General features: G+C 51.5%; 1 protein-coding gene across 1 annotated transcript in view; it reads left to right on the forward strand.

Moving 5' to 3' along the window:
- LOC125943397 (membrane metallo-endopeptidase-like 1) overlaps positions 1-13,493 on the forward strand; it is a 410,743-nt gene that overhangs the window by 249,805 nt on the left and 147,445 nt on the right. The window lies entirely within an intron of this gene.

Here is a 13,493-nt window from a genome sequence, read left to right on the forward strand (position 1 = left end):
GCTCGTAAATGAGCCCGCCTCCCCTACACGTATAGGGACCGGACTCAACAGAGATACCACACCGGATCTAACAATCGTCAACAAGGTGGTAACCGTCAAATGGAGAAACACGTTCGAAGACCTTGGGAGCGATCATAGAATTATAGAAATCAAGATCGAAGAAACCGTAGATGCCGAAAATAATGAAGCCGTTAAATGGATCGACTGGGATAAGTTTCGCAAAATAAGAGACGCCAGGAAGCAAGAGCCGATCTAAAACATAGAACAATGGGCTAGAGACGTCATCAAAGACGTAAGCGTAGCCACTCACACTATCACGCCGGACCAACCGGTAGAGAAGATTGATAGTCGGCTCGCACATATGTGGGAGGCTAAACAGTCTTTACAACATAGATGGCGTCATCAAAAGTACGATAGGAGTCTACGTAAGCGAATAGCTGAGTTAAACAAAAAGATTGAAGAGCATAGCAAACAGTTATGCAAACAGCAATGGGATGAGTTCTGCAATGCTATGGATGGTCAGATTTCTGCTGGCCAGACGTGGCGTATACTCAAATACCTGCTAGATCCAGACAATCAAAAACTATCTCAAAAACATAACTTGCGAAAACTTTTGCACGGACACAAAGGGAAGGAAGGTGAACTCATCGCCGAGGCAAGCACTACATACTTTCCCTCCAACCCAATAGTCGAGCATGGGCGATATAAAGGAAAGCCTAATGTGTCCTTGGATGAGGACTTCACTACACAAGAGATTAGAGCAGTGCTGCAAAAACTCAATACGAAATCTGCCCCGGGACCAGACAGGATTAATAACAAGATGCTAAAAAACCTGGATGATCAGGCAATAGAGAATATCCCGAAATACATAAACGAATACTGGACGAAGGGCTCTATACCACAACAGTGGAAGGAAGCCCAGGTCATACTTATTCCCAAACCTGGCAAACCAATTCATATTTCAAATCTGCGGCCCATATCTCTCACCTCTTGCGCAGGAAAGCTTATGGAGCACGCATTCCTTATCAGAGTAAACAATTACCTAAAAGAAAACGAAATATTGCCGCGTCGGTATTCGTGCACAAGTGCACCCTGGCGCCGACAAAGACGACGACCGGGCTGCTCGAGATTCCGGAGGGCATCTAGAAAAGAAGAAGAGATTCTTGTTGTTGGCGCCTCTCTGGTTCCTTCTCCCGAGTACGGCGCGGTGCTTCTATAATAAAGCTCCTGAGATTTGTGCATCGCGACACTGGTGGAGGTGCGGGGTACCGTCGCCTCATGATCGGCACTCCTACGAGCAGCCCTGCATCTAGCCCCACAAGACACCCACGCGTCGAGACGCCTGTTCACCGCACGAGCCGCCGCCTGCAAGGTTTGAGCCCCGAATTTGGCGTCTTGCAAACATCGTCTTCATCAACGGCCGCCACCCCAGCTCCAGCAATGGCACTTCCAAGCAGCCCAACTCAGGTAACCGTTCAAAACCTTCGGATTCCTGAACCATTTCACGGTGACGCGCATAAAGATGCGTTGGACTGGCTGGAGAAATATGAACGGGTAGCGAGATCGAATCACTGGCGCCCCGACCAGAAGCTTTTCAACGTCTATTTCGCACTCGAAAAAAGTGCAAAGACGTGGTTTGAAAACCGCGAGGGAAGTCTGACAACGTGGGAGGACTTTTCGCGTCGGTTTCTCGACACATTCGGGGACACAAATCGACGTGAAAACGCACTGCGCCTTCTCGATACGCGCATCCAAAAGCCAAATGAAGGCGTCGCCATGTTTGCCGAAGACATGGCGCGTTTGTTTCGCCGCGCAGATCCCAACATGCCAGAGGCTAAAAAGCTCAGCCATCTCATGCGTGGTGTCAAGGAGCAGCTGTTCGCTGGCCTGGTGCGCAATCCACCGACAACAGTGGACGAGTTCATTAAAGAGGCCACAGCAATCGAGCGGGCGCTGCAGCAGCGGTACCAACAGTACGATCGTCTGATTGCCGGGGCACCGACAGGATCCGCAGCACTGGTTACGGGCGATGAATCCTGCTTGCGCCAGTTGATACGCCAGATTGTGCGCGAGGAAATTGCGAAGGAGAACGCTAGGCTCACACCGCCGCACGAGTTCCCGGTTGCCTCCGTCGCTGAAGTGGTACGACAGGAACTCCGACAGGTGCTTGCCCCTTCCGAGCCTCGTACCGAGCTGTCATACCAGCCGAATCCATATAGCTACGCAGACGCGGTCCGCCGTCCGTCGCCGTCTGAGCCGCCGTACCAGCCGAACACATACAGCCATGCAGACGCTGTTTACCGTCCCTTGTCTTCCCTGCCGTCGCCACAATACCGTCAACGGCCTCCTGTCGCAGCCTGGGCCCAACGGGAACCTGTCAGACGGCCCCAGCTCCGTAGGACCGATATATGGCGCACTGAAGATCGGCGGCCATTGTGCTACAATTGTGGCGAACCAGGACACATCTATCGTTTCTGCCCTCATCGCCCAGCTGGCTACCAGGGTGGCCCATATGGCACTACGCGTCGCCTGGCTGACGAAAACCGTGTCCCCTTCGACGACAGCCGCACTGGCCGGCAAGTGAGCTCTTCGAATCTCCGGTCGCGCTCACCGTCTCCAGCACGTTTCGCCTCGCCGAACAGCCGCACTTTTGCTGACGTCGTGAGAGGTCGTTCTCCCAGCCCACGGCGGGGAAACTGAAAGCAGCGACCTCAAGGGGGAAGGTTGCAAGTCCTCAAATTGCCGAAAATCCCCCTTGTTGCCGAGAAAGGAAGGCGCCGATCAAAACGTAAATGATGCCGACAAAACTGTGACTGCCGACCTCGCTGTTACGATTGACGGGCACGAAGTGACGGCCTTAGTAGACACTGGCGCGGACTTTTCAATTATGAGCGAGCCGCTGGCAGACAAACTCAAGAAAGTCAGGACTAAATGGACGGGCCCTTATATTCGCAATGCTGGCGGCCAGATTATGACTCCTACAGGCAAATGTACTGCAAGGCTCACGATCGCGAACGCAGCTTTTGTCGCCACATTTGTAATTCTGCCGGAGTGCTGCAAATCACTCATTTTAGGCATGGACTTCTTAAGGGACTATGGTGCCGTTGTCAACATACGCGACGGCGTAGTAACGTTTTCTCCTGCTAACGACACGGCCAATGGAACAGAGCGACAGCGCCGCACCTTACGTATTATCGACGAGGACGTCTGCATACCGCCACTGTCTTGCAGCCTTGTTTCCGTCAGTTGTGGCACACAGCTCACCGAAGAAGCGGTCGCGGAACATGCACCCACCCTTCTCTTCCGCCAAGGAGTCGCCATCGCCCGTGGCATCGTCTCCTTAGTCGACGGGCGTACAGATGTTCTATTGACAAATTTCACAAACGAACGTCGGTATATCAGTAAAGGCACCGCTGTCGCGTATCTCGATGATATCGACCACACTGAAGACTCTTTTGCTATGCAAGGAGAAGCCAAGGCTCCTACAACGCCATGCACACCTGCCGTCGATATTGGACCGAGCTTAACACCTGCAGATCGACACCGGCTTATGGAACTGCTTGAACAGTTCAAGGACTGCTTCTCGTCTACGTCGCGAGTTGGTCAAACGCCGCTGACAAAGCATCGCATCATCACGGAGGAGACAGCAAGACCCATCCGACAGAACCCGTATCGTGTAGCTCAGAAAGAACGCGAGGCGATACAGCAGCAGGTTGAAAAGATGCTACAGGATGATGTCATCCAGCCGTCGAACAGCCCATGGGCATCACCTGTGGTGCTTGTCAAAAAGAAAGATGGTAGCTTGCGGTTCTGCATTGATTATCGCAAGCTGAATCATGTTACAAAGAAAGATGTGTATCCGCTGCCGCGGATTGACGACTCTTTAGACAGGCTACGGCATGCGCGCTACTTCTCCTCTATGGACCTTAAGAGTGGATACTGGCAAATAGAGGTAGATGAGCGTGATCGAGAGAAGACGGCATTCGTGACGCCTGATGGGCTTTATGAATTCAAGGTTCTGCCTTTCGGCTTATGCTCGGCCCCAGCCACGTTTCAAAGGCTCATGGATACTGTCTTATCCGGTCTGAAGTGGAAGACATGCCTGGTGTACCTCGACGATGTGATTGTTTTTTCCGCCACTTTCGAAGAACATCTAAAGCGGCTGCTGTCAGTTCTTCAAGCCATACGGTCCGCGGGACTCACATTGAAACCCGAAAAATGTCACTTCGGGTTTGAACAGCTTCAGTTTCTGGGTCATGTAGTTAGTCAAGAAGGAGTTAAGCCTGACCCCGATAAAACTGCAGCAGTCGCAAAGTTCCCTCGGCCTACGGATAAGAAGGCGGTCAGACGCTTCATGGGTCTCTGCGCTTATTACCGACGATTTATTGCCAATTTTGCACATCTCGCCTCTCCACTCACCCGCCTCACTAGAGACGACGTTGCGTTTGTATGGGGAGAGGAGCAAGAAGCGGCGTTCAACGAGTTACGGCAGCGTCTACAAACTCCGCCAGTACTCGCTCACTTTGACGAGGATGCGTCAACGGCGATCCATACCGATGCCAGCAACGTGGGCCTTGGAGCTGTCCTTGTTCAGTGGCAAGACGGTGCCGAAAGAGTAGTTGCTTATGCAAGTCGAACATTGTCACGTGCCGAGTCCAACTACTCAACCACGGAGAAGGAATGTCTGGCCGTCGTATGGGCGGTCACGAAGTTTCGCCCGTATTTATACGGCCGCGCCTTTCAAGTAGTAAGCGACCATCATTCGCTTTGCTGGCTGACCAATATGAAAGACCCGTACGGACGTTTGGCACGCTGGAGCTTACGGCTTCAAGAGTACGATATGACAGTGGTGTACAAATCGGGAAGACAGCACCTCGATGCCGACTGCCTCTCCAGATCACCTATTGAATCACCGAGCGCAGATGCGGATGAATGCGCAGGCTTTTTAGGGATTGTTGATGCAGCCGCCATCTCTCAGCAGCAGCAAGCCGACCGAGAGCTCAACACCTTGATCGAGTTTTTGGAAGGGCGAGCTACGAAGGTGTCAAGATTATTTTCCCGGAGTCTACCTTCATTCTGTTTGCGCGATGGCGTTCTCTATAAGAAGAACTTCTCTCCAACAGGGAAGAGCCATCTGCTGGTAGTTCCCGAAGTTCTGCGCCGCGAAATCTTGCAAGCCTGCCACGACGAAGCCACCTCGGGCCACCTTGGTTACACGCGAACACTAGCACGAATCAAACAAAACTACTACTGGCCTAGGCTCGCAGAAGAGGTGAAGCACTACGTGAGGACATGCCTTGAGTGTCAGCGACGCAAAGCACCACCGACTAAACCCGCTGGGCTATTGCACCCCGTTCCAGTACCAGAAACGCCGTTTGCTCAAATTGGCATAGACCTCCTGGGCCCCTTTCCACTATCTGACAGCGGCAACAGATGGGTCATAGTCGCGACGGACTATCTAACCCGATATGCGGAAACCAAGGCGATTCCGAGCGGCACGGCAGCTGAAGCAGCACGATTCTTTATCGAGAACATTGTCCTCAGACACGGTGCTCCAGCGATCATCATAACCGACAAAGGAGCCGCATTCACAGCTGAGCTCCTGCGAATTGTGCTCACGCTGAGTGGCACAGCCCATAGGAAGACGACGGCCTATCATCCACAAACAAATGGGCTTACCGAGCGCCTCAACAAGACCATCGCAGACATGCTTTGCATGTATGTCGATGTGGAGCACAGGAACTGGGACACAATCTTACCATACGTCACATTCGCATACAATACGGCACGCCAAGAAACAACGAAAATGACGCCGTTCGCTCTGGTCCATGGTCGAGAAGTCACTACAATGCTTGACGCTATGCTGCCTCATGACTGCAATGGTTCAGATGCAGATGCCGCAGATTTCACTGAACGCGCCGAGGAAGCACGACAGCTCGCGCGTGTCAGGATAACTAGTCAGCAAGAACGCGACGCACGACGCTACAATCTCCGCCACCAATTTGCCGCTTATACGCCTGGGGAAAGAGTCTGGATTTGGTCTCCCGTCCGACGCCGAGGGCTCTCGGAGAAACTTCTACGCCGGTACTTCGGACCATACAAGGTTCTACGCCGTATTAGCGACGTGACCTACGAGGTGGTTGGTGATGGTTCATGCTGCTCGAAACGCCGTCAACAGGTGCCTGAGGTAGTGCATGTAGTGCGCATGAAGCCTTATCATTCAGAGTGAAGTGGACACCGCCAAGCTATCAACTACGAGTCTTTCCGCTACGATCTGATCAGCATCGGGACGATGCTCGCTCTGGAGGGAGGGTAATGCCGCGTCGGTATTCGTGCACAAGTGCACCCTGGCGCCGACAAAGACGACGACCGGGCTGCTCGAGATTCCGGAGGGCATCTAGAAAAGAAGAAGAGATTCTTGTTGTTGGCGCCTCTCTGGTTCCTTCTCCCGAGTACGGCGCGGTGCTTCTATAATAAAGCTCCTGAGATTTGTGCATCGCGACAATATATCCAAATACTATGTTGGGCTTTCGGGCTGGTCTTTCTACTCAGGACGTTATGCTGCAAATCAAGCATCAAATACTATACAGTAAAACGAGGTCCACCAGAGCTATATTAGGGTTGGATCTCAAGAAAGCATTAGACAAAGCAGCACATTCGGCCATACTCAGTCAGGTCAGCCACCTAAACCTCGGAGAAAGGGCGTACAATTACATCCGAGACTTCCTAACGAATTGGAAGGCTACCCTCACGATGGGGGAACTCAAGTCAGAGGTGAGAGACATGGGCCGTTCGGGCACGCCTCAGGCCCCGTGATATCGCCCATGCTCTTTAACCTTATTATGATAGGATTGCCGGAAAAGCTCGAAGACATCGAAGGAATCAATCATTCCTTGTACGCGGATGACATTACCATATGGATCTCGCAAGTCAGTGATGGAGAGATAGAACAGAAATTACAGGAAGCGGTATGTAAAGTAGAGGAGTACCTTACAGGCATGGGGCTTGAATGCTCCCCAGAGAAATCAGAGCTTCTCCTTTACAGACCCACCCTCAAGGGCAGGCCGCCCAAGGGGTACATCAAAGAGAGAGAGTACGAAGAGATACACATTCGTACAAAGAATGGCGGGGCCATCCCCATCGTTGAACCAATTATGGTCCTGGGACTCAATAATGAGTCTAAAGGAACTAACGGCGAAACCCTTAGAAAGCTCGGGACCAAGGTCACTAACGCTATTAGGCTGATTAGGAGAATCACGAACAAGTATCAGGGAATGAAAGAGGCTAGCATTGTTAGGCTCATTCAATCTTTTGCGATAAGCCACATCATTTACGTAGCTGCGTACCTTAACTGGTACAAGGCATAAAAGGACAAAATCAATACGCTCATAAGGAAAGCTTTTAAGCAGGCCCTAGGCTTGCCCGACAGCACCAGTACAGAGAGATTAATGCAGCTGGGCATGCATAACACCTTAGAAGAATTGATCGAAGCTCCGCAGATAGCTCAGCTGGAAAGACTCGCCAGCAGCCGGACTGGCAGAAGTATACTCGACAAATTACGAATAAATTACCATAACCAGCAAGGGCCGAAGGTTACGTTGACCAGAGAGATCAGGAGCAGGATTAAAATCCCCAATTTACCCAAAAATATGCACCCGGAATTCAATCAGGGCAGGAGAACGAGCAGAGGTAAAGCTCTACTCAAAGCCTATGGCAATGATGAGGAAGCGCTGTTCGTGGACGCCGCGGAATATTGAAATCACCCAGCATTTGCAGCAGTAGCAAATAATACAAAGCAAGAAAGCGTACGGACGTGTTCAATCAAAATCAGTGCCTCTGAGGTTGCGGAGGAGGTTGCCATCGCTCTGGCTATCGCTTCTCCCAAATATAGATACATTATTAGCGACTCTCAATCGGCTATACGAAATTATGCCAGAGGACGGATATCAGTTGAAACTGCAAAAATTCTAAACAGTGAAACAAAACTTATATCATCTGAGGAATATTACGACAAGGAAATCTTTTGGTTTCCAGCCCATACAGACTGCGAATCCACCGCCAACCCAAACCTTAACGAGTCTGCCCATCGTGTTGCGCGAGGACTCACTAACCGCGCCCGACTAGGGGGGGGCTCTGGCCGAGGAGGAGATGGAACGGATGGATAAGGCTGGACTTTTCTCATTCAGTGACATTACCCAATTCTACAGAAAATCGAGGTGTATATATCCACCTCCTAACCCAAAATTAAACAGGTCTCAGGCGGTTGACTGGAGGCGACTTCAAACTAGAACTTACACGAACCCGGTACATCTTAACTGCATGTTTCCAGATTTATACCCTGAGGCCAAATGTAAGTTATGTAATGATAGAGTAGCCACCCTAGTGCACATACTCTGGGATTGTGAAATAGTTCAGAGGAGAATTGCAGTCCCCCCCCCCCCCCCCGATGAACTAAGGGCGCGGTGGAGAACCGCACTGACTAGCTCTGATCTTCAGGACCAACTTTGGGCCATCCAGCAAGCCCGGGAAGGTACCGAGAGACAGGGTCTCTCTGCTGCCCCCGGCGCGGCCTAGACCCAGGCCATCAATTTGCCGGATATTTATTAAAGTTGACTCACTCACACACTAACTCAAAAAAGGACCCTATAAATAAATTGACAATAAATGATGTGGACGTTACTGACAGTCAACAAATAGCGGCAACATTTAATGACTATTTTTCTTCTGTGTTCCTGCGTGGTGATGGCCGGTCTACTGATTTCAGATCATTCAGCTTTCCGGTACCTGATCTTACTATAAGCGAACAAGGCATTTTTTCTGCCCTTCTTCACCTGAATACAAAAAATATCATCTGGACCAGACGATATTGCGAATACGTTTCTTTCCAGGTACGCGGAATGGTGTGCGAAATTCCTCTTTGTCATTTACAGTACCAGTCTGCGTGAAGGCGACGTCCCCAGTGATTGGAAACTGGCAAAGGTTATTCCTGTGCACAAATGTGTAGTAAGTTCCAAGTTGCTAACTACAGGCCAATTAGTTTGTTGTGTACTGCAAGTAAAGTAATGGAACACTTCGTTTTTAAGCACATCGCCTCATGCTTGGACAAAGCGGGACAAATAGACGCCATTTTTCTGGACTTTGCAAAAGCCTTCGACCGAGTACTGCATTGTAAACTTTTATTAAACGAAGGCACATCTTGCAAAATCAACAAATTTTGTAGTGGCTTGATTCATACCTATCACACCGGCAACAGTACGTCCAGATATCCACTTCAAGTTCATCCATTAATGCAGTATTTTCAGGAGTGCCACAGGGCTCAGTCCTTGGGCCACTTCTTTTTCTCATATATTTAAGTGACCTCAAGCTTGACTCTCCTGTGCGTGCCCGTTTTTTTGCAGATGACTGCGTAGTTTACCATACAATTCTTGCTGAAGGTGACCAGATTATTCTAAATAACTATTTATGTGCCGTTAGTAATTGGTGCCAAACTGGACGATGTCATATAATGTCACGAAATGCAAATAAATGACCTTAACCCGAAAAAAGTTCCATTGAAATATTCTTACAAAATTAATAGCGCTTCTCTCGAACCAGTGGAACAATTTAAGTATCTTGGCGTAACGTTCAGCTCGAACTCAGTTGGAGCCCCCACATTTAAAATATTGACACATATACATGTTTATCTTTCACCGGTAGCCGCTTTCCACCGGCTAACAAATGTTAAACTTTATCGCTCGGCGTAGGACGCGCCTGTATCGGAAGTTTCTAGAACGTTATCGATGCTTCTTTCCGTTGCATGTTTTCACCGACGCTTATGTTATCTGATTGTATGACCAACGCGAATTGTCTAGAACTTTCTGGAAGACACTGCGGGTTCCAAGGATTAGTCTGGAACATTCCGTGACATGTAGAAAAGCCGGCGCGTTTCACCGCAGATCAGATTTTCGACGATCGCCGACTGTGTTCGCCGCTATCGTTATGCTTTGAGTGTAGCTTGCTTTTGTGGGCACAGGTTCGCCCAATAAAGAATCAGTTTCGTCATACGCAGTTTTACGACTGTTTTCTTTAGCGTCACTACTACGTGACATCTGGTGGAGGTGCTTTTGTGTCCATGCAGCGGACGCCCCCGAAAAGCCGTGATCCAAGCCCGAACCCCAAAGAGAGTACCGTCGTTGTCCCGGAGCATCGAGCTAGCCTCAGGCTACAAAACCAATCCCCGGAGTACGGACTTCTTCCCAAGAAGACCAGGAAGTGCACGGCCACGACGACCGCATCAACCATGACAGCCTCAGTGCCGCCTACACCGATCGTGTTACAGCACCCCCGGGAGCCACCGACGTTCCGCGGATAAGCATTTGAGGATCCGGAAAGCTGGCTGGAGACGTATGAAAGGGTGGCTGTATTTAACATCTGGAACAGCGACGACAAGCTGCGCCACGTCTTCTTCTCATTGGAAGATGCTGCCAGGACGTGGTTCGAGAATCGGGAATCGACCTTGACAACATGGGACCTGTTCCACCACGGCTTCTTGCAGACCTTTACAAGCGTTATGCGCAAGGAAAGGGCCGAAGTTCTCCTAGAAGCCCGGGTACAGCTGCCCAACGAGAACATCACAATTTTCACGGAGGAGATGACTCGCCTGTTCAAACACGCCGACCCCGACATGCCAGAAGAGAAAAAAGTTCGCTCCTTGGTGAGGGGTGTCAAGCAGAGCTCTTCGCGGGATTGATACGCAACCCGCCCAAGACTGTTGCTGAATTTTATTCCGAGTTCACAACCATTGAGAAGACGCTTGACATGCGGACAAGGAAATATACAAACCGAACGCTGGCGACCAACAACATCGACGTTCAAGCACTTGGCAGCGACGACCTGCGCGAGACCATCAGAGCGGTCGTTCGCGAGGAACTGCAGAAGTTCTTCCGAAAGTCGCAGCCTCAAGTGGCATACATCGCCGACATCGTCAAAGAAGAACTTTAGCGCTCATTTGGAGTTCCCGATGTGCAGCCGCAATCGCTGCAACCCCAGCCGAAAGCGCTGACCTACGCCGCCGTCGCCCGTCGTCAAGGCCCCGCTCCGCCCTCGCGCCAGGGCCCCGTAACGCCGCAGTTTCGACGTCCACCACCGCACCCGCCAGCACGCCCGTCCGTCGTCCAGCGCAGCTACCCGAGAAAGACGGTCATTTGGCGCGCCCCCGACCACAGCCCGCTCTGCTATCACTGCGGGGAAGCTGGTCATGTCTACCGCCGATGCCCATACCACGAGATGGGCCTACGAGGGTTCGCTGTCAACGCGCCACGTCCACAGCTTGGCGATCGGCCACGTGACATCGCCGACTACCTCGCCGGAGCCCAGTGGCAACGACGACGACCCTCACGCTCGCCATCACCAGCAGGCTACCTGTCACCGCAGCGCCGACCATACACTGGCCCAGCCAGGGGCCGGTCCGTGAGCCCCTATCCGGGAAACTAAAAGCAGCCACCGATGGAGGTGCGGCTGCTGTACGACGCAATGCCAAAGATCCTCCGCCGCCATCGAAGAATATTCGCGAATCATCACGACGAGATATCAGCACGCCGCATGGAAAGAGCCTTCACGACAACACTTCACCGTCGAAAGAAGACCTGCCGACGCGACGTAGCAGCAGCGGAGCAAGCCGACGCAGCCGTGATCCGACGCCACGATTTGACGGCAACGCCAGACGACGGTCTACCGACCTAGACATGCTAATCGCTGATCACAACGTCACCGCTCTCGTCGACACTGGAGCCGACTATTCCGTCTTCAGTGGCCCGTTCGCCGCCAAGTTGAAGAAGGTGAAAACGGCCTGGCAAGGACCCGATATCCGGACAGTGGGAGGCCACCTAATAACGGCGGCTGGAATCTGCACAATATGAGTCACGGTTAACAACCGCACTTACCCAGCGAGGTTCGTAATCCTGCCAGAAATGTCATCCTAGGCATGGACTTTCTAAACCAACACGGTGCAGTCATCGCCTTAAGGTCTAAGGCGATAACGCTTTCAACGCACAAAGCGATACCACCGGATACAAACATCAGTTACCATGCCTTAAATGTGCTTGAAGAACAAGTCACTGTTCCGCCTCGCTCCAGCGTAACGATTTCCGTTGGTACCGAAGTGCCTGCAGACATAGAGGGCATCGTCGAGGGCGATCATCACTTACTGCTCGACCGTGAAATTTGCGTCGCTAGAGGCATAGCTCATCTACGTGAAGGGAAAGCAATAGTGATGCTCACGAACTTCAGCCACGAATACAAGCACATTAACAAAGGCACCACGGTCGCCTACATCGACAAAATAGTACAAGCCGTCAGTGGTTTCGCCTTCACGAATTCCAGCGCACCTGAAACGACGACTGTAGTACCTGAACGAGCTTTTGACGTCAATCAGAACCTTCCTATGCATAAGAAAGAACAGCTAAAAGCCCTGCTCTTGCGATACAAGGACTGCTTCTCGTCGTCATCAAAAATTAGATAAACCCCTGTCGCCAAGCACCGCATCATAACCGACGAATATGCCCGCCCACTCCGTCAGAGCCCGTACCGAGTCTCGGTGCGTGAACGCGAGGCCATAAGGCAACAAGTCGACGAAATGCTACGCGACGACATCATCCAGCTGTCCAAGAGTCCGTGGGCGTCCCCCGTGGTGTTAGTGAAGAAGAAGGATGGTACCCTACGTTTCTGCGTTGATTACCGTCGCCTCAACAAAATCACGAAGAAGAATGTATACCCTCTCCCAAGGACTGACGACACCTTGGATCGACTCTACAACGCAAAGTATTTTTCGTCGATGGACCTCAAAACCGGCTACTGGCAAATCGAAGTCGACGAGAGGGACCCGGAGAAGACTGCCTTTATAACACCAGATGGACTGTTCGAGTTCAAGGTCATGCCGTTTGGTCTTTGCTCGGCGCCTGCCACTTTCCAACGCGTCATGGATACAGTACTGGGAGGCTGGAAGTGGCAGACTTGCCTCGTCTATTTGGACGACGTCGTTGTGTTTGCCTCAAGCTTCGAGGAACACCTCCGGCGCCTTGAAACAGTTCTTCAAGAAATCAAGACCTCCGGACTCACGTTGAAGCCAGAAAAGTTCCGCTTCGCATACGAGGAGCTCTTGTTCTTGGGCCACGTCATACACAAGTCTTGAGTGTGCCCTGACCCAAAGAAAACGGCGGCCATCACTGACTTCCCTCCGCCCACCCACAAGAAGGCAGTGCGTAGATTTCTTGGACTGTGCGCCTATTACAGGCGCTTCGTCAAAGACTTTTCACAGATCGCCGAGCCGCTGATGTACAGTCAACCACAAAAGTTTGCGGACCACGCGAGCGCGTGGCCAAGAGCCTCTTCGCGACACTTCCGCTGCGTCACCAGCGATCGACAGCAGCGCTACGTTGAAGACGCATCCCTCCTTAAATCTATGGCCTGTCTATTTTCGCACTGTGCGCAAATATTTTCTACCTATCTCTTTCAAC

This window comes from Dermacentor silvarum, chromosome 2 (genome assembly GCF_013339745.2).
Source record: "Dermacentor silvarum isolate Dsil-2018 chromosome 2, BIME_Dsil_1.4, whole genome shotgun sequence".
NCBI classification, from domain to species: Eukaryota; Metazoa; Arthropoda; class Arachnida; order Ixodida; family Ixodidae; genus Dermacentor; species Dermacentor silvarum.